We start from the raw sequence: 22,833 nt of genomic DNA on the forward strand, positions 1-22,833 counted from the left end.
AACCATACAACATTGTTGGAACCACTATTCCTTCAAACATACCCATTTTTGCTTTCCGAGATAATGTTCTCGACTTCCACACATTCTTCAAGGCTCCCAGGATTTTCGCCCCCTCCCCTACCCTATGATCCACTTCCGCTTCCATGGTTCCATCCGCTGCCAGATCCACTCCCAGATATCTAAAACACTTCACTTCCTCCAGTTTTTCTCCATTCAAACTCACCTCCCAATTGACTTGACCCTCAACCCTACTGTACCTAATAACCTTGCTCTTATTCACATTTACTCTTAACTTTCTTCTTCCACACACTTTTCCAAACTCAGTCACCAGCTTCTGCAGTTTCTCACATGAATCAGCCACCAGCGCTGTATCATCAGCGAACAACAACTGACTCACTTCCCAAGCTCTCTCATCCCCAACAGACTTCATACTTGCCCCTCTTTCCAAAACTCTTGCATTTACCTCCCTAACAACCCCATCCATAAACAAATTAAACAACCATGGAGACATCACACACCCCTGCCGCAAACCTACATTCACTGAGAACCAATCACTTTCCTTTCTTCCTACACGTACACATGCCTTACATCCTCGATAAAAACTTTTCACTGCTTCTAACAACTTTCCTCCCACACCATATATTCTTAATACCTTCCACAGAGCATCTCTATCAACTCTATCATATGCCTTCTCCAGATCCATAAATGCTACATACAAATCCATTTGCTTTTCTAAGTATTTCTCACATACATTCTTCAAAGCAAACACCTGATCCACACATCCTCTACCACTTCTGAAACCACACTGCTCTTCCCCAATCTGATGCTCTGTACATGCCTTCACCCTCTCAATCAATACCCTCCCATATAATTTACCAGGAATACTCAACAAACTTATACCTCTGTAATTTGAGCACTCACTCTTATCCCCTTTGCCTTTGTACAATGGCACTATGCACGCATTCCGCCAATCCTCAGAGGTATAGGTTTGTTGAGTATTCCTGGTAAATTATATGGGAGGGTATTGATTGAGAGGGTGAAGGCATGTACAGAGCATCAGATTGGGGAAGAGCAGTGTGGTTTCAGAAGTGGTAGAGGATGTGTGGATCAGGTGTTTGCTTTGAAGAATGTATGTGAGAAATACTTAGAAAAGCAAATGGATTTGTATGTAGCATTTATGGATCTGGAGAAGGCATATGATAGAGTTGATAGAGATGCTCTGTGGAAGGTATTAAGAATATATGGTGTGGGAGGAAAGTTGTTAGAAGCAGTGAAAAGTTTTTATCGAGGATGTAAGGCATGTGTACGTGTAGGAAGAAAGGAAAGTGATTGGTTCTCAGTGAATGTAGGTTTGCGGCAGGGGTGTGTGATGTCTCCATGGTTGTTTAATTTGTTTATGGATGGGGTTGTTAGGGAGGTAAATGCAAGAGTTTTGGAAAGAGGGGCAAGTATGAAGTCTGTTGGGGATGAGAGAGCTTGGGAAGTGAGTCAGTTGTTGTTCGCTGATGATACAGCGCTGGTGGCTGATTCATGTGAGAAACTGCAAAAGCTGGTGACTGAGTTTGGAAAAGTGTGTGGAAGAAGAAAGTTAAGAGTAAATGTGAATAAGAGCAAGGTTATTAGGTACAGTAGGGTTGAGGGTCAAGTCAATTGGGAGGTGAGTTTGAATGGAGAAAAACTGGAGGAAGTGAAGTGTTTTAGATATCTGGGAGTGGATCTGGCAGCGGATGGAACCATGGAAGCGGAAGTGGATCATAGGGTGGGGGAGGGGGCGAAAATCCTGGACACCTTGAAGAATGTGTGGAAGTCGAGAACATTATCTCGGAAAGCAAAAATGGGTATGTTTGAAGGAATAGTGGTTCCAGCAATGTTGTATGGTTGCGAGGCGTGGGCTATGGATAGAGTTGTGCGCAGGAGGATGGATGTGCTGGAAATGAGATGTTTGAGGACAATGTGTGGTGTGAGGTGGTTTGATCGAGTGAGTAACGTAAGGGTAAGAGAGATGTGTGGAAATAAAAAGAGCGTGGTTGAGAGAGCAGAAGAGGGTGTTTTGAAGTGGTTTGGGCACATGGAGAGGATGAGTGAGGAAAGATTGCCAAGAGGATATATGTGTCGGAGGTGGAGGGAACAAGGAGAAGAGGGAGACCAAATTGGAGGTGGAAAGATGGAGTGAAAAAGATTTTGTGTGATCGGGGCCTGAACATGCAGGAGGGTGAAAGGAGGGCAAGGAATAGAGTGAATTGGAGCGATGTGGTATACCGGGGTTGACGTGCTGTCAGTGGATTGAATCAGGGCATGTGAGGCGTCTGGGTAAACCATGGAAAGCTGTGTAGGTATGTATATTTGCGTGTGTGGACGTATGTATATACATGTGTATGGGGGGTTGGGCCATTTCTTTCGTCTGTTTCCTTGCGCTACCTCGCAAACGCGGGAGACAGCGACAAAGTATAATAAAAAAAATAAATATATATATATATATTTTTTTGTGCTTTGTCGCTGTCTCCCACGTTTGCGAAGTAGCGCAAGGAAACAGACGAAAGAAATAGCCCAACCCACCCCCATACACATGTATAAACATACACGTCCACACACTCAAATATACATACCTACACAGCTTTCCATGGTTTACCCCAGACGCTTCACACGCCCTGATTCAATCCACTGACAGCATGTCAACCCCGGTATACCACATCGATCCAATTCACTCTATTCCTTGCCCTCCTTTCACCCTCCTGCATGTTCAGGCCCCGATCACACAAAATCTTTTTCACTCCATCTTTCCACCTCCAATTTGGACTCCCACTTCTCCTCGCTCCCTCCACCTCCGGCACATATATACTCTTGGTCAATCTTTCCTGACTCATTCTCTCCATGTGCCCAAACCATTTCAAAACACCCTCTTCTGCTCTCTCAACCACGCTCTTTTTATTTCCACACATCTCTCTTACCCTTACATTACTTACTCGATCAAACCACCTCACACCACACATTATCCTCAAACATCTCATTTCTAGCACATCCACCCTCCTGCGCACAACTCTATCCATAGCCCACGCCTCGCAACCATACAACATTGTTGGAACCACTATTCCTTCAAACATACCCATTTTTGCTTTCCGAGATAATGTTCTCGACTTCCATACATTCTTCAAGGCTCACAGGATTTTCGCCCCCTCCCCCATCCTATGATTCACTTCCGCTTCCATGGTTCCATCGACTGCCAGATCCACTCCCAGATATCTAAAACACTTTACTTCCTCCAGTTTTTCTCCATTCAAACTTACCTCCCAAGGTATTAAGGTATTAAGAATATATGGTGTGGGAGGCAAGTTGTTAGAAGCAGTGAAAAGTTGTTATCGAGGATGTAAGGCATGTGTACGTGTAGGAAGAGAGGAAATTGATTGGTTCTCAGTGAATGTAGGTTTGCGGCAGGGGTATTGTGATGTCTCAATGGTTGTTTAATTTGTTTATGGATGGGGTTGTTAGGGAGGTGAATGCAAGAGTTTTGGAAAGAGGGGCAAGTATGAAGTCTGTTGTGGATGAGAGAGCTTGGGAAGTGAGTCAGTTGTTGTTTGCTGATGATGCAGCACTGGTGGCTGATTCATGTGAGAAACTGCAGAAGCTGGTGACTGAGTTTGGTAAAGTGTGTGAAAGAAGAAAGTTAAGAGTAAATGTGAATAAGAGCAAGGTTATTAGGTACAGTAGGGTTGAGGCTCGTCATACATATATATATATATATATATATATATATATATATATATATATATATATAAATATATATATATATATATATATATATATATATATATATATATATATATATATATATATATATATATATATATATTTTCTTTTCTTTTCTTTTTTTAAACTATTCGCCATTTCCCGCATTAGCGAGGTAGCGTTAAGAACAGAGGACTGGGCCTTTTAGGGAATATCCTCACCTGGCCCCCTTCTCTGTTCCTTCTTTTGAAAAAAAAAAAAAAAAAAAAAAAAAAAAAAAATTGAGAGGGGAGGATTTCCAGCCCCCCGCTCCCTTCCCTTTTAGTCGCCTTCTACGACACGCATGGAATACGTGGGAAGTATTCTTTCTCCCCTATCCCCAGGGATAATATATATATGTATATACTGATTGTACAAAGGCAAAGGGGATAAAAGTGAGTGCTCAAATTACAGAGGTATAAGTTTGTTGAGTATTCCTGGGAAATTCTATGGGAGGGTATTGATTGAGAGGGTGAAGGCATGTACACAGCATCAGATTGGAGAAGAGCATTGTGGTTTCAGAAGTGGCAGAGGATGTGTGGATCAGGTGTTTGCTTTGAAGAATGTATGTGAGAAATACTTAGAAAAGCAAATGGATTTGTATGCAGCATTTATGGATCTGGAGAAGGCATATGATAGAGTTGATAGAGATGCTCTGTGGAAGGTATTAAGAATATATGGTGTGGGAGGCAAGTTGTTAGAAACAGTGAAAAGTTTTTATCGAGGATGTAAGGCATGTGTACGTGTAGGAAGAGAGGAAATTGATTGGTTCTCATTGAATGTAGGTTTGCAGCAGGGGTGTGTGATGTCTCCATGGTTGTTTAATTTGTTTATGGATGGGGTTGTTAGGGAGGTGAATGCAAGAGTTTTGGAAAGAGGGGCAAGTATGAAGTCTGTTGAGGATGAGAGAGCTTGGGAAGTGAGTCAGTTGTTGTTCGCTGATGATAGAGCGCCGGTGGCTGATTCGTGTGAGAAACTGCAGAAGCTGGTGACTGAGTTTGGTAAAGTGTGTGAAAGAAGAAAGCTGAGAGCAAATGTGAATAAGAGCAAGGTTATTAGGTACAGTAGGGTTGAGGGACAAGTCAATTGGGAGGTAAGTTTGAATGGAGAAAAACTGGAGGAAGTGAAGTGTTTTAGATATCTGGGAGTGGATTTGGCAGTGGATGGAACCATGGAAGCGGAAGTGAATCATAGGGTGGGGGAGGGGGTGAAAGTTCTGGGAGCGTTGAAGAATGTATGGAAGTCGAGAACATTATCTAGGAAAGCAAAAATGGATATGTTTGAAGGAATAGTGGTTCCAAGAATGTTATATGGTTGCGAGTTGTGGGGTATAGATAGAGTTGTGCAGAGGAGGGTGGATGTGCTGGAAATGAGATGTTTGAGGACAACATGTGGTGTGAGGTGGTTTGATCAAGTAAGTGATAATAGGGTAAGAGAGATGTGTGGAAATAAAAAGAGTGTGGTTGAGAGAGCAGAAGAGGGTGTTTTGAAATGGTTTGGTCACATGGAGAGAATGAGTGAGGAAAGATTGACCAAGAGGATATATGTATCTGAGGTGGAGGGAACGAGGAGAAGTGGGAGACCAAATTAGAGGTGGAAAGATGGAATGAAAAAGATTTTGAGTGATTGGGGCCCTAAACATGCAGGAGGGTGAAAGGCCTACAAGAAATAGAGTGAATTGGAACGATGTGGTATACCGGGGTCAACGTGCTGTCAATGGATTGAACCGGTATGTGAAGCGTCTGGGGTAAACCATGGAAAGTTCTGTGGGGCCTGGATGTGGAAAGGGAGCTGTGTTTTCGGTGCATTATTACATGACAGCTAGAGACTGAGTGTGAACGAATGTGGCCTTTGTTGTCTTTTCCTTGCGCTACCTCGCGCACATGAGGGGGGAGGGGGTTGTTATTTCATGTGTGGCGGGGTGGCAATGGGAATGAATAAAGGCAGACAATATGAATTATGTACATGTGTATATATGGATATGTCTGTGTGTGTATATATATGTATACGTTGAGATGTACAGGTATGTATATTTGCGTGTGTGGACGTGTATGTATATACATGTGTATGTGGGTGGGTTGGGCCATTCTTTCATCTGTTTCCTTGCGCTAACTCGCTAATACGGGAGACAGCGACAAAGCAAAGTAAATAAAATAAAAAATACTGATATCTATCTATTTATTTATTCATTATAATTGATCGCCTTTTCCAGTGTCAGCGAGGAAGCACCAGGAAACAGACAAGGAATGATGGCCCATCCACTCATATATATATATACATAAATGCCCATACACACACATATGCACATATATACATATCAATATATATACATATACATACACATACACAGACATATACATATATACACATGCATGTACATAATCATACATGCTTGCCTTCATTCATTTCTGTCACTACTCTGCCCCACAGGAAACAGCATCACTACCCCTTGCTTCAGCGAGGCAGCGCCAGGAAAAAAGAAAAAAGAAAAAAAAAAAGGCCACATTTGTTCACACTCAGTATTTAGCTGTTTTGTGTAATGCACTGAAACCTCAACTCCCTATCCACATTCAGGCCCCACAGACTTTTCTATAGTTTATCCCAGATGTTTCACATGCCCTAGTTCAGTCCAATGACAGCACGCCGACCCCAGTATACCATATCATTCCAATTCACTCTAATCCTTGCACGCCTCTCACCCTCCTTTATGTTCAGGCTCCGATCGCTCAAAATCTTTTTCATTTCATTCTTCCACCTCCAATTTGGTCTCCCACTTCTCCTTGTTCCCTCCACTACTGACACAAATATCCTCTTTGTCAATCTTTCCTCACTTATTCTCTCCATATGTCCAAACCATTTCAACACACCCTCTTCTGCTCTCTCAACCACACTCTTTTTATTTCCATACATCTCTCTTACCCTTTCCTTACTTACTCGATCACACCACCTCACACCACATATTGTCCTGACACATCTCATTTCCAACACATCCACCCTCCTCCATACAACTCTGTCTAAAACCCATGCCTCACAACTATATAATATTGTTGGAATAACTATTCCTTTGAACATGCCCATTTTTGCCCTCCGAGATGACATTCTCTCCTTCCACACATTCTTCATTGTTCCTAAAACCTTCACCCCCTTCCCCATCCTGAGACTCACTTTCACTTCCATGGTTCCATACACTCCTAAGTCCACTTCCAGATATCTGAAACACTTCACTTCCTCCAATTTTTCTCCATTCAAACTCACATCCCAACTAACTTGTCTCTCAACCCTACTGAACGTAATAACCTTGTTCTCATTCACATTCACTCTCAACTTTCTCCTTTCACACACTTTTCAGTCACCAACTTCTGCAGTTTTTCCCTTAAATCAGCCAACAGAGGCGTATCATCGGCGAACAACAACTGACTCGCTTCCCAAGCCCTCTCATCCTCAACAGACTGCATACTCACTTCTCTCCAAACTCTTGCATTACCTCCCTAACCACCCCATCCATAAACAAATTAAACAACCATGGGGACGTCACACAACCCTCCCGCTCACTGAACTGTTCATTGGGAACCAATCACTGTCCTCTCTTCCTACTCGTACAAATGATACACCCTTGATAAAAACTTCTCTACTTCTAGCAGCTTATCTCCCACACCATATATCTACCCTGACATATGCCTTCTCCAGATCCATAAATGCCACTTACAAATCCATCTGTTTCTCTAAGTATTTCTCACACACATTCGTCAAAGCAAACACCTGATCCACACATCCTCTATCACTTCTGAAACCACACTGCTCTCCCCAAGTCTGACCTTCTGTACATGCCTTCACCCTCTCAAACAATACCCTATCATACAATTTCCCAGGAATACTCAACAAATTTATGCCTATGTAGTTCAAACACTCACCTTTATCCCCTTTGTACAATGGCACTATAAATGCATTCTGCCAATCCTCAGGCACTTCATCAGGATCCATACATACAGTGAATATCCTTACCAACAAATCAACAACACAGTTACCCCCTTTCATAATAAATTCAACTGCAATACCATCCAACCTTGACGCCTTGCTGGATTTCATCATCCGTAAGGCTTTCACCACCTCTTCACCTAACCACTCTCCCAAACCATTAAATATTAAATATATATATTATGATAACTAAACATAAGCAAACCCCTCATGCACACAAACACACAGACACACACACAAAAGAAAAAAAAAGTTGATTGGTCAGCACTGACACACTATATGTAATTCAAGCTCCTCAACTTCACCATGGAGTTTTCCCCTTATCATACAAATTACATCAACATCATCAACCATGTCAGCAAAAAGCACATGCCATATGGACTGAGTGAAGTATAAACCAAATTTCTCTTTATAAGTTGCTGACCTAAAAAAAAAAAAGAAAACCAAACATAATCATATGCCTTAAACAGAAATCACAGAACAAATTCAAATACTAAACAAAACCATTATTAACATAATCACTGTGTTGCAAACTGAAACCACCACTCCTTTCTCCTCACAATAAACCACATGAACCAATTCTGACATACACTTCAAAATAGATCCACACCACCACCTATCCCTACAAACAAACATCTGACCAACCCAACAAAAACCCTTCTCCCCCCAAAATAAAGATACTCATGAAAAAGCAAATAAAAATATACCAATCACACCTTTAACCAGGAAGGTCTTGAAAAATCTACATAAAATCCACTCAGAAACTACAGCACACTCATCCTTCACTCACAATGATATAGAAAAATTAAAGTCCCTTCTGCAACAAGCCCTGATAACATATCAACATGCTGGGAGAAAATATATAATGAAACAGTGAGAACAGAGGAGTAAGAGTGCATTACCCCAGCTCGACCTTGTCTGCCCTCATATCCTGAAGGCATCTCCCTCAGTTAACCTTAGGCTGCCCTTTTCTGGATGCATCATCCTTGCTCAACCTGTGAGACACATCTGCCAGGCCCAACTGTAGTCTGCCCTCTTGTTGAGAATGCAACTCCCTGGCCCAATCTCTGGCTGCCCTCTCACTGAAACACACCTGGCCTCTCTATGAGTACATCTCCCCGGCCAGACAGTTATGTACCCTGTCATAGCGAATGCACCTTACAGGCCCAATCTCAGGTAGCCCTGTCATTGAAACACACCTTCCTGACCCGACTGTAGTCTGCTCTTCCACTGTGGACTCCTCTCCCCGGCCTAATCTCAGTCCGCCTGTAATTGTGAACGCAGCTCCACATCCTGGCCTTTTGTCCTGAAAACAGAATGCATTTTGCTGTGAACGAACTTTCCCAAGGGTAGACCTTTCACTGTGAGCGAACCTTCACCATGCTTTCAACAGTCAACAACGCCCCAGAAAAGAGTAAACAAATGAAATATTTTTTACAGTTTGCAGAATGGTAACTGAACGCTAAATTGAAAAGCAATAATCGATAAAAAAAGAGAGCGATATGCAGCCAAATGGCTTTGTGTGTACGTATAATAGTTTACAGACACACCCGTGCATACGTACATACACATAACACAGATCTATGAATGTGTGTTGGGGGGACTGTGGTTAAGGTTTTAGACGATCTAAATTAAAAGATAAAGCTAGTTTTCTATCATGATAATGCTAGTCTTCAATCAAGATAATGCTAGTTTTCTATCAAGATAATGCTAGTCTTCTATCAAGATAATGCTAGTTTTCTATCTATTTTCTATCTATATCATATAACTGATGATCTTAATCTTTATGACTTTTTTTTTTCAGTTCCTTGAACACGACGCAGTAACATCCCTGAGCACGACCCTTGGGTATGACGGAAAGATGAAGGAACACATCCATCATAAGGAAGGAAGTGTAGTCCCCATCACTTGGGAAGAGGGGGGGGGGGGGGGAAGAGCCTCCATCATAGAGGGAAGAAAGCCTCCATCCATGAGGGGGAGGGGGTTAGCCTCCGCCATTAGGGAGGGAGCGTAGTATCCATCATGGCGGAGGGAGGGTAGGCTCCATGATAATGGAGGGAAGATAGTCTCCATCATAAGGAAAGAAAATTAGCTTCCATCTTGCGTCAATGGGGAGGGAGCGTAGTCTCCATCAGGAGTGTGACCTCCATCATAAGGGAGCATACCTTCCGCTGTAAGAGAGGAACCGTACACCTTCCATCATAAGGGAGAGAACGTAGCCTACAAAACAAGGGAGGGAGGGAGTCCTGGTTTATCAAGAGGTTATGACGTGATAAAAGTGTCGACGAAATTCCCTGTCTGAATGGCTGTCTCTCCTCCTATAGTCCGTCCTCCACTTACAGTGCAAGTGGCTTTTTCTCCTACAGTGCGTCCTCCACCTACAGTACAAGTGGCTGTCTCTCCTATAGTACGTCCTCCACTTACAGTACAAGTGGTTGTCTCTCCTCCTATAGTGCGTCCTCCACCTACAGTACAAGTGGCTGTCCTTCCTCCCATAGTACGTCCTCCACCTACAGTGTAAGTGGCTATCTCTCCTCCTATGGTACGTCCTCCACCTACAGTACAAGTGGTCGTTTCTCCTCTTATAGTGCGTCCTCCACATACAGTACAAGTGGTTGTCTCTCCTCCTATAGTGCGTCCTCCACCTAAAGTACAAGTGGTCGTTTCTCCTCCTATAGTGCGTCCTCCACCTACAGTACAAGTGGTCGTTTCTCCTCTTATAGTGCGTCCTCCACCTACAGTACAAGTGGTTGTCTCTCCTCCTATAGTACGTCCTCCACCTACAGTGCAAGTGGCTGTCTCTCCTCCTATAGTGCGTCCTCCACCTACAGTACAAGTGGTTGTCTCTCCTCCTATAGTACGTCCTCCACCTACAATGCAAGTGGCTGTCTCTCCTCCTATAGTGCGTCCTCCACCTACAGTGCAAGTGGCTGTCTCTCCACCTATGGTACATGTGGCTGGTCCTCCCCCTATAACGAGATATATCCTCGTGTGGGACACAGCGTCCCGTGCTGTCATTAAAGACATCAACAGATGTGTAGAGAGAAGGCCCCTGAAGCTTACAGCAAGTTCCACACAACTCTGCCTTAAACCCTACAGCAGGGCGGTATGGTAGGCAGGTCCCATGACCAGGATATCATGAGCACTGGGTATGATAGCCTGACCTTTGACCTGAAAACCTTACGAGTTAGGTCCAAGGCCAGGCTGTCACACCCAAGGGTTGCAGGTTATGGGGGTTTAACAGCAGTATGGGAAAGAAACCATGAGTGGGTTCTATATTCGGCTGTGTAAATATAGCAAGAGTGAATTATCTCCACGTCCTGAAATTCTGAGCTAAGGAAAAGTTTTATACGTAAATTAAACAGTACATAAAATCCCTATACAAGTCATGTTCGCGGAGGAGAGTGATATATGTCATGTGTAACAGAGTCTGGTGGCCATGTTAACAGCAGCAGCAGCAGCTTTTAACTGCAAAATCAGGAATCACTCCACAGTAACACCAGAGAGAGAGAGAGAGAGAGAGAGAGAGAGAGAGAGAGAGAGAGAGAGAGAGAGAGAGAGAGAGAGAGAGAGAGAGAGAGCCGCAACAAGCCAGCAGCCAGAAACAGCAGGAACCGCTCCAAGTCTAGGCTACAGGACAGTATTAACAAGGTGAGACGACACACCTTGGGGTGCCTCTCAGCCCAGCGAACACTTCAGGGCCCAGGAGATGTTACTTCTGTCCTCGTCGACGGGAGAAAATAATGCCTCGAGTCGGTCAAAAAAGTGTGAAGTGTCGCTCTGCGTCAGACACGCACCGTCAGCCAGCACGAAGTACGGCACAGAGCACCCACCGGGTCGAGGTCTTCCCCTCAACAAAGGACGCGACGTATTCCCTCACTCAGTAGCTCTAGTAGGGTCGGCCATGCAAAAGGAGTATCAGCACAAAGGGATCGCCGTCCTTGATAGCGGGACCTGGCAGTCGCCAATACGGCGCGAGAGGAAGGGAGGGAAGGAGGGAGGGAGGGAGGGAGGGAGGAAGGGAAGGAGGGAGGGAGGGAGGGAAGGAGGGAGGGACGGGTGGGCGAATGGGTGGGAGTCCCCTATGAGGGATGGGTGGGGTGGGAGGGAGTCCTCCATCAAGGCTGTGCAGCAGAGAGAGAGAGAGAGAGAGAGAGAGAGAGAGAGAGAGAGAGAGAGAGAGAGAGAGAGAGAGAGAGAGAGAGAGAGAGAGAAAGAGACTCAATTCATTCTGGAGCCGTGCGCAGTGTACGTACCCGAATATAAAAAGTTTCGAACATAGCACTTGGTCAGCTGGTGAGGGCGGGCAGCAAGTAGCAACACGCCTGGACAACTGGGAGGACGACCCATGGGCACGACGACGGTACGACCCATGAACGCGCCGGTACGACCATTGAACACGCCGGTACGACCCATGAACACGACCCATAAACACGACGGTACGACTCCATGAACGCGCCGGTACGACCCATGAACACGCCGGCACGACCATTGAACACGCTGGTACGACCAATGAACACGACGGTACGACCCCATAAACACGAAGGTACGACCCCATGAACGCGCCGGTACGACCCATGAACGCGCCGATAAGACCCATAAACACGGCGGTACGACCCCATGAATACGACGGCGCGACCCCATGAAGATGATGGTGCAACGGCCTCTGACCTGAGGTCTTCACGGTGAACTACCCGAGTGGGTCGTTCTCCTTTACTACCCCGTCTACATCTACACACATCAAGAGTTCAGGACACCAATTCCTGTACACCAGCGGGTAACCTCGTCATAGACCATCAGGTCTCCCGTTAGCTGGTTTTCCCGTTTCCACACTCGCGGCCACGATACGAAACACCGTTGAGTGCGTGTGCGTATATATATATATATATATATATATATATATATATATATATATATATATATATATATATATATATATATATATATCCTGGCCTGAGCCACGTAAACATTTTATCGACCAACCCCTGAGGGTGGATGAACAGCTAGGTTAACTATGGACCGACTGCCGTAACCAGGATTCGAACGTATCTATATATAACAGCAGGTAGCTTCCTATGACATACATACATCCATACGCACGTATCCGTACATACCAAGGAAGGAAATATCGCTCCTAATGACATCGCCTGGTGAGGACAGGTCGCATCTGTGTATGCGACGGACCGACAACTGTGACCTGATTTAACGTTTCCCCCCTGCTCTAACGTAGACCAACACAGACGACCTCGGTCGCCTCTGCTGGCCGGCTGATTTATCTGTTTATCACCGCCGCTATGCTGATCGCGCGCCATCGACAGACGGGCAAAAGAAAACGGGAAAACACATACATTAAAACTTTCGAGGTCATGTTTTTTCTTTTTTGTTTTAGTTAATGATCGGACAGCTGTTCTGGCGTTACCTCGTCTTCTCCTCGGGTGTCGTGTGGCCTGGCTGGTGGCAGCAGGTTCCACCCTTGCCTGTAGCTTTGTGTCAGGTGGCAGCGTTGTCCACGCTGGCTACGTGGTCGTCCCACACTGGACGAGGGGGTTGCCACCCACCACCGGCCCACTGGACTTCAGAAGCTGTAGAAGGTGAAAACGTAATTAAACGGCTGGGGGAGACTAAACCAAATGTTATGGTGGAGGAACCCTCGTCTTCCCTTTGGTGGCACAATATACCTAAAAGTTCAGTTGCCTAAACGCATAGCGATCGTCACCTCCAGCATGTGTGTGTGTGTGTGTGTGTGTGTGTGTGTGTATTTATCTTATTCAGAGTTACTTAAGTGATGGTTTCTAACGTCGAGATGGCTCGCAGGACTCACTGGTGTCACAGGATCAGGGAGTATTTTTCGAGGTGTGGCGTGTATACGGATGCTAAAAGACTGTCTGAGTCTCATCCCGTTCTCATGGTCTCTGCTTATCAGTACTCTTGACTACATCAATCCCCCGCAACGGCTGCCGGGGAGGGAACGCCTCCTCCACCTCCTTCAGTGTAATTTGGCCCATCCTTTATCCTGAGCGACAGGGGGAGGTACTGGAGGTGATATCCAATGACAGACCTGTACATTGGTCGTCCAGTATGATACATATAGTGTTTCCTGACAGTCATCCTGGCTGTGTGCAGACACCGGGAAAATGTCTGTCCACCAGGAAGTATACAACGTATCTCGATACCGGAGGGGAAATACAAGAAATACAGTACGGATGGAGGCAACACTTGGGTCAACGTGCAATTGGTGTCAATATGAACGCAAGTGCGAGCTTGCGAGGTAGGCTGGTGGCGGGAACTTGGGTGACAATAGTAGCTAGGTTCGTAGGGGGTTGGGAACATGGGTATATCCTTAGGTGTAGAGAAGGCCAAGGAAGGAGAATGGAATGAGGAGTGGCAGTCGAATGACAGCAAGAGTGTGGGAATGAGGAGTGGCAGTCGAATGACAGGAAGAGTGTGAACTCTCTGGAGACAGACGTCGTAATGGAAGTGAGGATCATGGACATGCTGGGGGATGAGGGTGCTGAGGAGGGGAAAATACGGAGCAGAGAGCAACAAAGACAGAGAGCGGGTGGCAGGTGTTGCAGCCTAGTGGAGTATGTAGGCAATTGTGCTGGGGGAGATTGGAGGTTCCTATCTGTGCCGTCTTGCTGGACAGCATGAAGCGGAGTGGAGAACAGACAGCGTCGTCCCCTGCGAGTGTAGCATATAGTTAAATGTACAGTTGGTTTTGTTACTCTATCTCAAGTGTACCTCAACCATCATAGGAAGAACAAAACAGGTGTCACAGGTGTCCTTATATATATATATATATATATATATATATATATATATATATATATATATATATATATATATATATATATATATATATATATATATATGCTTATATTTAACTATACACTGATTTTACTTGTCATTCAGTCTCATGTTTGATTCTTATCTGGTACAAGTGTTGCGTCCCAGCTGGGGCGGCTCCTTGCACACATACGTTCCCCAGCTGTTTACTTACACCAGGTGATAATAATTTCACCTGGTGATATAACTTAACGCCTGGTGATAATATCACCACCTGGTGGTAATATCTGTTTTCTCCCGCCCCCCCACATACACAGATGTGCACCTCCCCATCTTTCTTAGACCGAAGACTAGTCAGTGCATCACAGACGTAACACGTGACCCGACCGCCAAATTCAAACGATCATGAACCATCTTATTTACAGAGAGAGAATACAAGACAACATACACACACACACTCTCTCCAACAAACACAGTCAACAGAACTACTGGCATAACTCTCTCTGAACAATACGAATAAATACATGCCAAAATATTTACCTTACAAATCTCAAGCGAACGCCAATGTTAATTTTTTTTCTCTTTCCCATCACAAGATTTACATAATACCAATGTTTACATATTTCTTTCGGATGACATTTTACGTTCAGGGTGAATTTTTACTGAAGGAGACAAGAGAACGGGATGTGGGTGGGTGGTGCTGGCTTACCTCCGTCCACCATCCCACACTGACACACTTCACCTCAGAGGCCTCGCGACCACCCCAGCTACAAAAGAACATTACTACTACAACAGCTGGGATCATGAGAGAACAGCACAGAGAACATGACTAATACAGCAGCAACAGCTCGGATAACGACAGAACCAGCACATAGAAGAAGAGGGCTAACACGACAGGACTGGATGGTTGGTTGTTTGATCCACATCAGGGTGACAACACGACCATAGTCGGTCGAGTTTCCCGCCCGTCTCTCCGATGACCAGGGGGAAACCCTCCAGCCACACGAACACATCGCTTCAGAGGTCCACACCTCCCTGCCAGTGATCGTGGGTGCGCGGGGCAACAATGGTGCTATTTGAGTTGGATTAGGCCACTGGGCCAAGTGGCGTCGCCGAGGTACTTATCATCACCAAGACCTTATTAGCGGGTCGAGCGGCGGCCCCGGCCCCGGCGGCCTCTCGGAGTGTGTGTGTGTGTCGCATGTTCGTTAGTACCGCGGCTCAGGGACGCCTCTCACTAACCCCGTGCACCGCTCTGATGCCCACCTTCTGCGCTCGTTACCTCCGCCGATGAACGGTCGTCAGCGGGGAGATCACCCAACAGCAGGTGGCGCATGGGGTGTGAGGCAGGAGGACCCGCCGCCCCGCCCCGCCCCGCCTCACACACCAGGACGGCACACGACACTAAACACAGGAATTATTACGTTATAACCCGCTCGGTAATGTGACGCGTACGACGACCCTGATACTCATGTTGTGGTTTATTTTGTGGGTTGTATAGTGTATGTGTGTGTGTGTGTCTTGCCGGGAGGCGCCACTACCGACGCGAACAGAAGATGCTGACGTCACACCGAGCTTGGGAGGGGAGCCAATCAGCATGCCCGCTGGCGGCCCGGGATGTTTTCTTTCTGTGTTGCGCGCCAGCAAGTTCCTTCCCTCCTGTGTTGACACAACATTTCCCAATCTTTCTTTGATATTGAGATTGGCTCAGCCACCTGCTCCTCCAAGCCTGCTGGTGATATGTAGGGCAGGCAGCCACTTGGTCGTGTGACCTGACCTGACCTGGCGTGTCTTGACCTGACCTTACCCGACGACTTTAGAACAATACAATGATACAATATGTTTTCCTCTTCTTCCTCTCATATACCTCAGCACTCACACACTCTCCACCCTCACACATCCTCTTTTCCCTCACACACACTCTCTACCCTCACACACCCTCCTCCCTCACACACTCTCCTCCCTCACACACCCTCCTCCCTTACACACTCTCCACCCTCACACATCCTCTCCTCCCTCACACACACTCTCTACCCTCACACATCCTCTCCTCCCTCACACACTCTCCACCCTCACACAAACTCTACCCTCACACACCCTCCTCCCTCACACACTCTCTACCCTCACACACTCTCCTCCCTCACACACACTCTCCTCCCTCACACACTCTCCACCCTCACACATCCTCTTCTCCCTCATACACTCTCCTCCCTCACACACACTCTCCTCCCTCACACACTCTCCTCCCTCAAACACACCCTCCTCCCTCACACACACTCTCCACCCTCACACACACTCTCCTCCCTCACACACACCCTCCACCCTCACACACACACACTCTCCTCCCTCACATACCCTCCATCAAGGGTCTGACCGTGGTGCTCAACGGTGCACGAGCAGCTCGGAGGGAGGCTGGAGCAGCAGGAGGCGTCGTCGACCTGACGAAGGAATACGATGCTTCAGAAATCAGTCTTTCTCCTCGCGGACCGACACCGTCAGCAGTCCCACCGACCGTGCCAGTCATCCCGCCGACCTCACGAGAACACAGCCTTCTCCTTAAGTCCTCCCGTCAGGCCACACACTTAAGAGTTTTAAGCACTCTGTTGCCCCGCTTGATGCTGGCTTTTCAGGTCATTTCAGCGAGTGTTGTGGGTCTGGAGGTGGGCCTGGGCGCCGGCCAGACGGGTCCCACCCCTTGACCCAGGGTCAGAGTTCACCATAACCCTACTCCCGACCCTTCCACCACCACTCCTACTGCTACGGGTGGCGGTGGTGGAGGTGATGTGGAGTTGTGGTGGCGGGGGGTTGCTGTGGGGTAGGCGGGTATTCCTACGGGGTTGAGTTTAAGGACGGGGGAGTATTTGTGTAGGCCTGCGTGTCCCCCGCCACCCCCAGGTCAAGCACCCGCGGAGGGTGTGTGTGTGTGTGTGTGTGTGTGTGTGTGTGTGTGTGGGAGGGAGGGAGATGAGGAGACATGGGAGAGTTCGTCACCTCCAGCATGGGGCCCCTGACTCCGTCGTGCACTCCCCTGGGAGTCTAGCCCGCCAGAGGGGTGGCCCCCACCACCCAAACTTCTTCCCCACACCACCTCCTTCGTGAGTCGCCCTAGGGGTCGGTACGGGGATCGAACCCGGGGCAAAGATATGCTCTCATCAACAGCGGGGTAGAGAGAGAGACACGGGAGAGTGTGAGGGAGGGGACACATAAGAGACTCAAGTGAGCCACAGCCTCAGTTCATCCTGAGGCAGGAGAGAGAGAGAGAAGATCTCTGGCCGGGTCTCGCGAGAGACAAACAAATAAAGCGAGTGTTATGGACGACACCTCCCGCCCGGCGATGAGAGAGAGAGAGAGAGAGAGAGAGAGAGAGAGAGAGAGAGAGAGAGAGAGAGAGAGAGAGAGAGAGAGTCCAACTCTTATTTCTTTTATCTTCGAATATTCAATCCAAGAACACCGAAAACAGAGACATTTGAGAAAGATATAGAGTGGCAGGAAGAGGAAATCATGTATCATACTGCAATTTTACCCCAGTGTCTGGGATCAGATAGGGTGTAGGGTAACAGCCGGGGTGTAGGGTAACAGCCTGGGAGAAAGGTAACAGCCGGGGTGTAGGGTAACAGCCGGGGTGTAGGGTAACAGCCTGGGTGAAAGGTAACAGCCGGGGTGTAGGGTAACAGCCGGGGTGTAGGGTAACAGCCGGGGGTGTAGGGTAACAGCCGGGGGTGTAGGGTAACAGCCAGGGTGTAGGGTAACAGCCAGGGTGTAGGGTAACAGCCGGGGTGTAGGGTAACAGCCGGGGTGTAGGGTAACAGCCAGGGTGTAGGGTAACAGCCAGGGTGTAGGGTAACAGCCAGGGTGTAGGGTAACAGCCGGGGTGTAGGGTAACAGCCGGGGTGCAGGGTAACAGCCGGGGTGTAGGGTAACGGCCAGGGTGAAAGGTAACAGCCAGGGTGTAGGGTAACAGCCAGGGTGAAGGGTAACAGCCGGGGTGCAGGGTAACGGCCAGGGTGAAGGTTGTCGTAGGAAGGGTCGTGTGATTGGGCTTAGGACGACCCACGCTGCTTCCCAGCTCTTCGCAAGGACCAGTAACGACCCATACCACCAGTTACAGTAACGACCCATACCACCATTACAGTAACGACCTATACCACCGTTACAGCAACGACCCATACCACCATTACAGTAACGACCTATACTATCGTTACAGTAACAGACCCATACCACCATTACAGTAACGACCTATACTATCGTTACAGTAACAAACCATACCACCGTTACAGCAAAGACCCATACCATCGTTACAGTAACAACCCATACCACTGTTACAGTAACAGCCGTCACTGCGGGGCCCCGCTTCAGACCTGAGTGTATGCTTCAATCTTTCTCTCTAATCTCATATCACCAATGTTTATCCCAATCCAGTTCAGTCCCGAGAAATAACACGAAAAGCTGGAGTGGTGGGCGACCCCCCCTATTTATTCACAAATTCTCGATTACGATCACTGACCCTGACCTTGACCTTCTGACCTCAAGGGGACGAACACAGGTGCGAGGTTCTTAATGAAATCCGCCCAACAGAATCGAAGTCACAGCGAGGAGGCCAGACGATTGGCTGACGCGATGACATCTCGACCTCTGGGCCTTATATAACCTAAGGGCGGGAGGACCACGAACCTTCCTTGCTACGTGGGAGTCAAAAGTGTCAAATCCTAATGAGATCCATCGGGTTCTATAGAGGCGAAGCAAACCGTTCGGACACGACTCTAACACACACACAAGGGCCGCTGAGCGACCCTGGCGTCTCAGACCTTCGCTAGACACCTTTCCTTGTGCCGTGAGGGGGAAAACACACTCAGGAGGCTAAGTGCTGACGCAACCCACTCTCTGGAAATCAAGTCATTGTGCTGGGGAAGAGGGTAATTCATCTCCAAAACCAACGCGAGACGTCCTGCAGTGACTCGGAGAGCCTCTGACCCCCCCCCCCCCCCACACACACACACACACACACACACACCAAAAATCCTGCTGACAACAAGAGTGTGCACGGAAAGACAGACGGACAAAGGATAGAAAGAAAAAAAAAAAAAAAAACACGTCTGCCAAAGCGTTTCCCTAAACCTCCGCCACAAGAACAAGAACTGGGAAGAAGGTCTGCTTGAGAGGTCTCCATTCTTGCGCGCGTCCAGACTCCAGTCAGCAGGTTAGTGTAATTCATCGAATGAGAAGCAGAAAGTCCTGGTCACCAGGTTCAGTCGCTAGCTCTTGTTGCCCGGCACACACACACACCCTCCCCTTCACTGGAAGACGGTCTGGGAGTTGGCTGGTAATCACTTCACCTCGATTGAAGGCGGGGCGAGGGGCGGATGGAAGCCTCCAACGACACAGTACCCCATTGTTTTCACTGAGCACATCTGCCGAGGTGAAGTCTGGCGAAATTATTACTCTGCCGTGAAGCGAGTCATTACCCTGCCTGAACACTCCAGAGCCACACTCCCACCCGACACCCACCCTTGTGGTCTCCATCCTCCCCAAGAATGAGTTTCATGAAGGATGTAAACAATGATCCTCTCTACTCCCACTGCCTTACCCAGGCTGAACCATCCTCTCTCTCTCTCTCTCTCTCTCTCTCTCTCTCTCTCTCTCTCTCTCTCTCTCTCTCTCTCTCTCTCTCTCTCAGGCAGTGAATTCATTCCCACATGCTACAGAATGGGCTCGGATTTGCTCGCAGCGCCTGTCGCGGGTGTGGTGGCGATGGGGAGAAGGTATCAGGAGGAGGCGGGAGGGAGTGGACGTCACATCAAACACTCAAAAAAAAAGACCCACTTTAGGCTGAAAACCCTATACCACAGAACGATAATCATATTAACGATATGTCAAGTGTCTCCACCTCCTGTAGTGGTTCCTCCACCGCACCGTCATGCCACAGTTGGGGGTCCTCGTTTGTCAGCGTGGCAACGGGAGGTGGTGCACCAGCGAGCGAGGGCTTAATGTTCGTTGAGCGGCTTCGGCGGCGTCGCCCAGCTCTGATAGGCTGCAACATTACAACACAGGACAGTAATTGAAGGGTAAATGTTCGGTGTTGAGCTCTGCTGGGGATGGGGCGGCGGTAGTTACCGTGGGGGGGGGTTAGTCTGGGTCAGGCAAAGGAGGGGGGCACAACCCGTACAGCCGCCCGGGGGGCCCAGGTCCAACCCCCGGCACGGCCAGAGCACAGCTCCTCCCAGGGTCAGTGACGGGGGATGTCAGAAGCCAGTAGGGCTCCAGGGGAGGGGAGGCGGGGACACACACACACACACACACACACACACACGCACACTTTTAAACTTTCTTTTTAAGAACGTCACAAAACGAGAGCCCTAAAAAGCCACGAGAGCCACGGTGCACACACCAGAGAGCCACGCCCACCTGGCCTACCGTGTGAGGAAGACGGGAGCAGGGTCATCGCTTCTTGCCTGAAAACACGATCACGTTGGATTGGGCGAAAGAGATGATGATCGGAAACCCGGGCCCCTCGACGGACCGCTGGGGCCCGGGGCCCTCGATGGACCCCTGGGGCCCGGGGCTCCTGTTATCACCCCCGCCCCGGGAGTCACTTCACGTGCCTCCGGCAGCCCTCGCTGCAGGAGGAGGCTAGAGTGAGAATCTCTGGACGTCGTTAGGGGGATCTCCCTGTACCGTGACGTGGGAGAGGCAGCAGCAGCAGTAGGAGGAGGAAGAGGGAGGGAGGCAGTCAGGCGAGGCTTGTGACGCGAGGGTGGCGGCCCTGACGCCGCAGACTGCGGTGCTCCCGCAATGTAGACCCGTGTCTACGGTGCGCCACACTCACGTTTCACTATCAACAAAGATCGTTGAAGGCGGGGTGAGGCCCTGCTTGACCTTCTCCCTCCTCCCTCCACCTTGATCACGAAAGGAAAAAAAAAAAAATGACTCTCACAATCCCCGACTCTCCGTCCTTCGCCTCAGAGACCCTTCACACGACCCGTCTTATCATCCCTGGAAAAATGACTAATGCGAACAATGGCTCAATTATCGACGGCACCTCGAGGGGAGAATGAGAGGTTCTTGCTATCCATGGAAGGGAAGTGGGAAGGTGAACGTTAATATACGGGATACGGACAACATACAAATACTTCGATGAAGATCGATGGTGTCCGTGTTCCAAATATTTCTCCGGTCAGGACGCGCTGAATATTCCCATTTCGTCTTGCAAGTGCGAGCAGATCCGGGCCTTTCTCTGGGTCCTTGTCTCCTTGCTCCTCCGTAGGGCTGCCACACCCACCCTGACCAACCACCACTCCCTCCTTCCCTCCCTGGCCACCACGCCCTCCATAGCTACCATCACCCTTACACCCACCACTCTCTCTCTCTCTCTCTCTCTCTCTCTCTCTCTCTCTCTCTCTCTCTCTCTCTCTCTCACCACCACCACTCTCTCCCCCTCTCTTTGGCTCTCACAATCCTGAATGGCGAACGGCGGAATAGCATTGTTCAGTGGTGCAAACACTCATCTCTGCCGTTCTTCCGCTCTTCATACCTCCCATACTGCCGACGCAACCTTCCCCGTCAACAGCTTAAATATCTTTCCGAAAGTATGACACCCCAGCCAAACCATATCAATTTCTGTCCTGTCGAGGAGTTGGATAAGTTATCGTCGACTATGTTTGAGGGTTTAACTGTATCATACGTCTGGCAACTTGCTCGGCGTGTCTAAAGACTGAGGACAGACAGACTGGACGACCTTTTTTTTTTTTTTATACATATATCTGACTACTATTCGACCCCGAAAGAGTAGGCAGAGCTCTGATTAAAACGGCAAAAAAGTAGATATGTAAAATATCAAATTGCAAAATATACATTCCACTGCATCACGAGCAACCGTGGCGTCACCGCGCGTAAAGCGTATAACGGGACGCCACAATAAAGCCAGGGTGGTGTTGGGTACGCTGCCGAACCCGGGCGGTGAAACCGGATTTGCTGGTGTGTAGGTACGCGTCTCTAACACGACTTAACCCCTTGACCACCAGGGGACGAACCCTTGAGGGTCAGTTCAAAGGTCACGCTATCGTACCCAAGGGTCGCGGCGTGGTGCTGTAGGGTCGTACTGTCGTGCTGTGGGGTCGTACTGTCGTGCTGTAGGGTCGTACTGTCTTGCTGTAGGGTCGTACTGTCGCGTCGTACCGTCGTGCTGTGGGCAGTACTGTCGTGCTGTAGGGTCGTACTGACGCGTCATACTGTCGTGCTGCTGTAAGGTCGTACAGTCGTGCTGTAGGGTCGTCCTGTCGTACTGTCTTGCTGTAGGGTCGTACTGTCGTGTCA

General features: G+C 48.2%; 1 long non-coding RNA gene across 2 annotated transcripts in view; it reads right to left on the reverse strand.

Moving 5' to 3' along the window:
- LOC139762359 (uncharacterized) overlaps positions 1-22,833 on the reverse strand; it is a 38,262-nt gene that overhangs the window by 10,056 nt on the left and 5,373 nt on the right. Inside the window, exons 2-3 of one of the 2 annotated variants that reach the window (XR_011715700.1) lie at positions 13,157-13,319; positions 8,937-9,043 (exon numbers count right to left, since the gene is read on the reverse strand). This is a non-coding gene — a long non-coding RNA (uncharacterized lncRNA). Of the gene's footprint in view, positions 1-8,936; positions 9,255-13,156; positions 13,320-22,833 lie in introns of those variants that run through there. The other variant, XR_011715699.1, reaches the window with a different exon arrangement.

This window comes from Panulirus ornatus, chromosome 43 (genome assembly GCF_036320965.1).
Source record: "Panulirus ornatus isolate Po-2019 chromosome 43, ASM3632096v1, whole genome shotgun sequence".
NCBI lineage: Eukaryota > Metazoa > Arthropoda > Malacostraca > Decapoda > Palinuridae > Panulirus > Panulirus ornatus.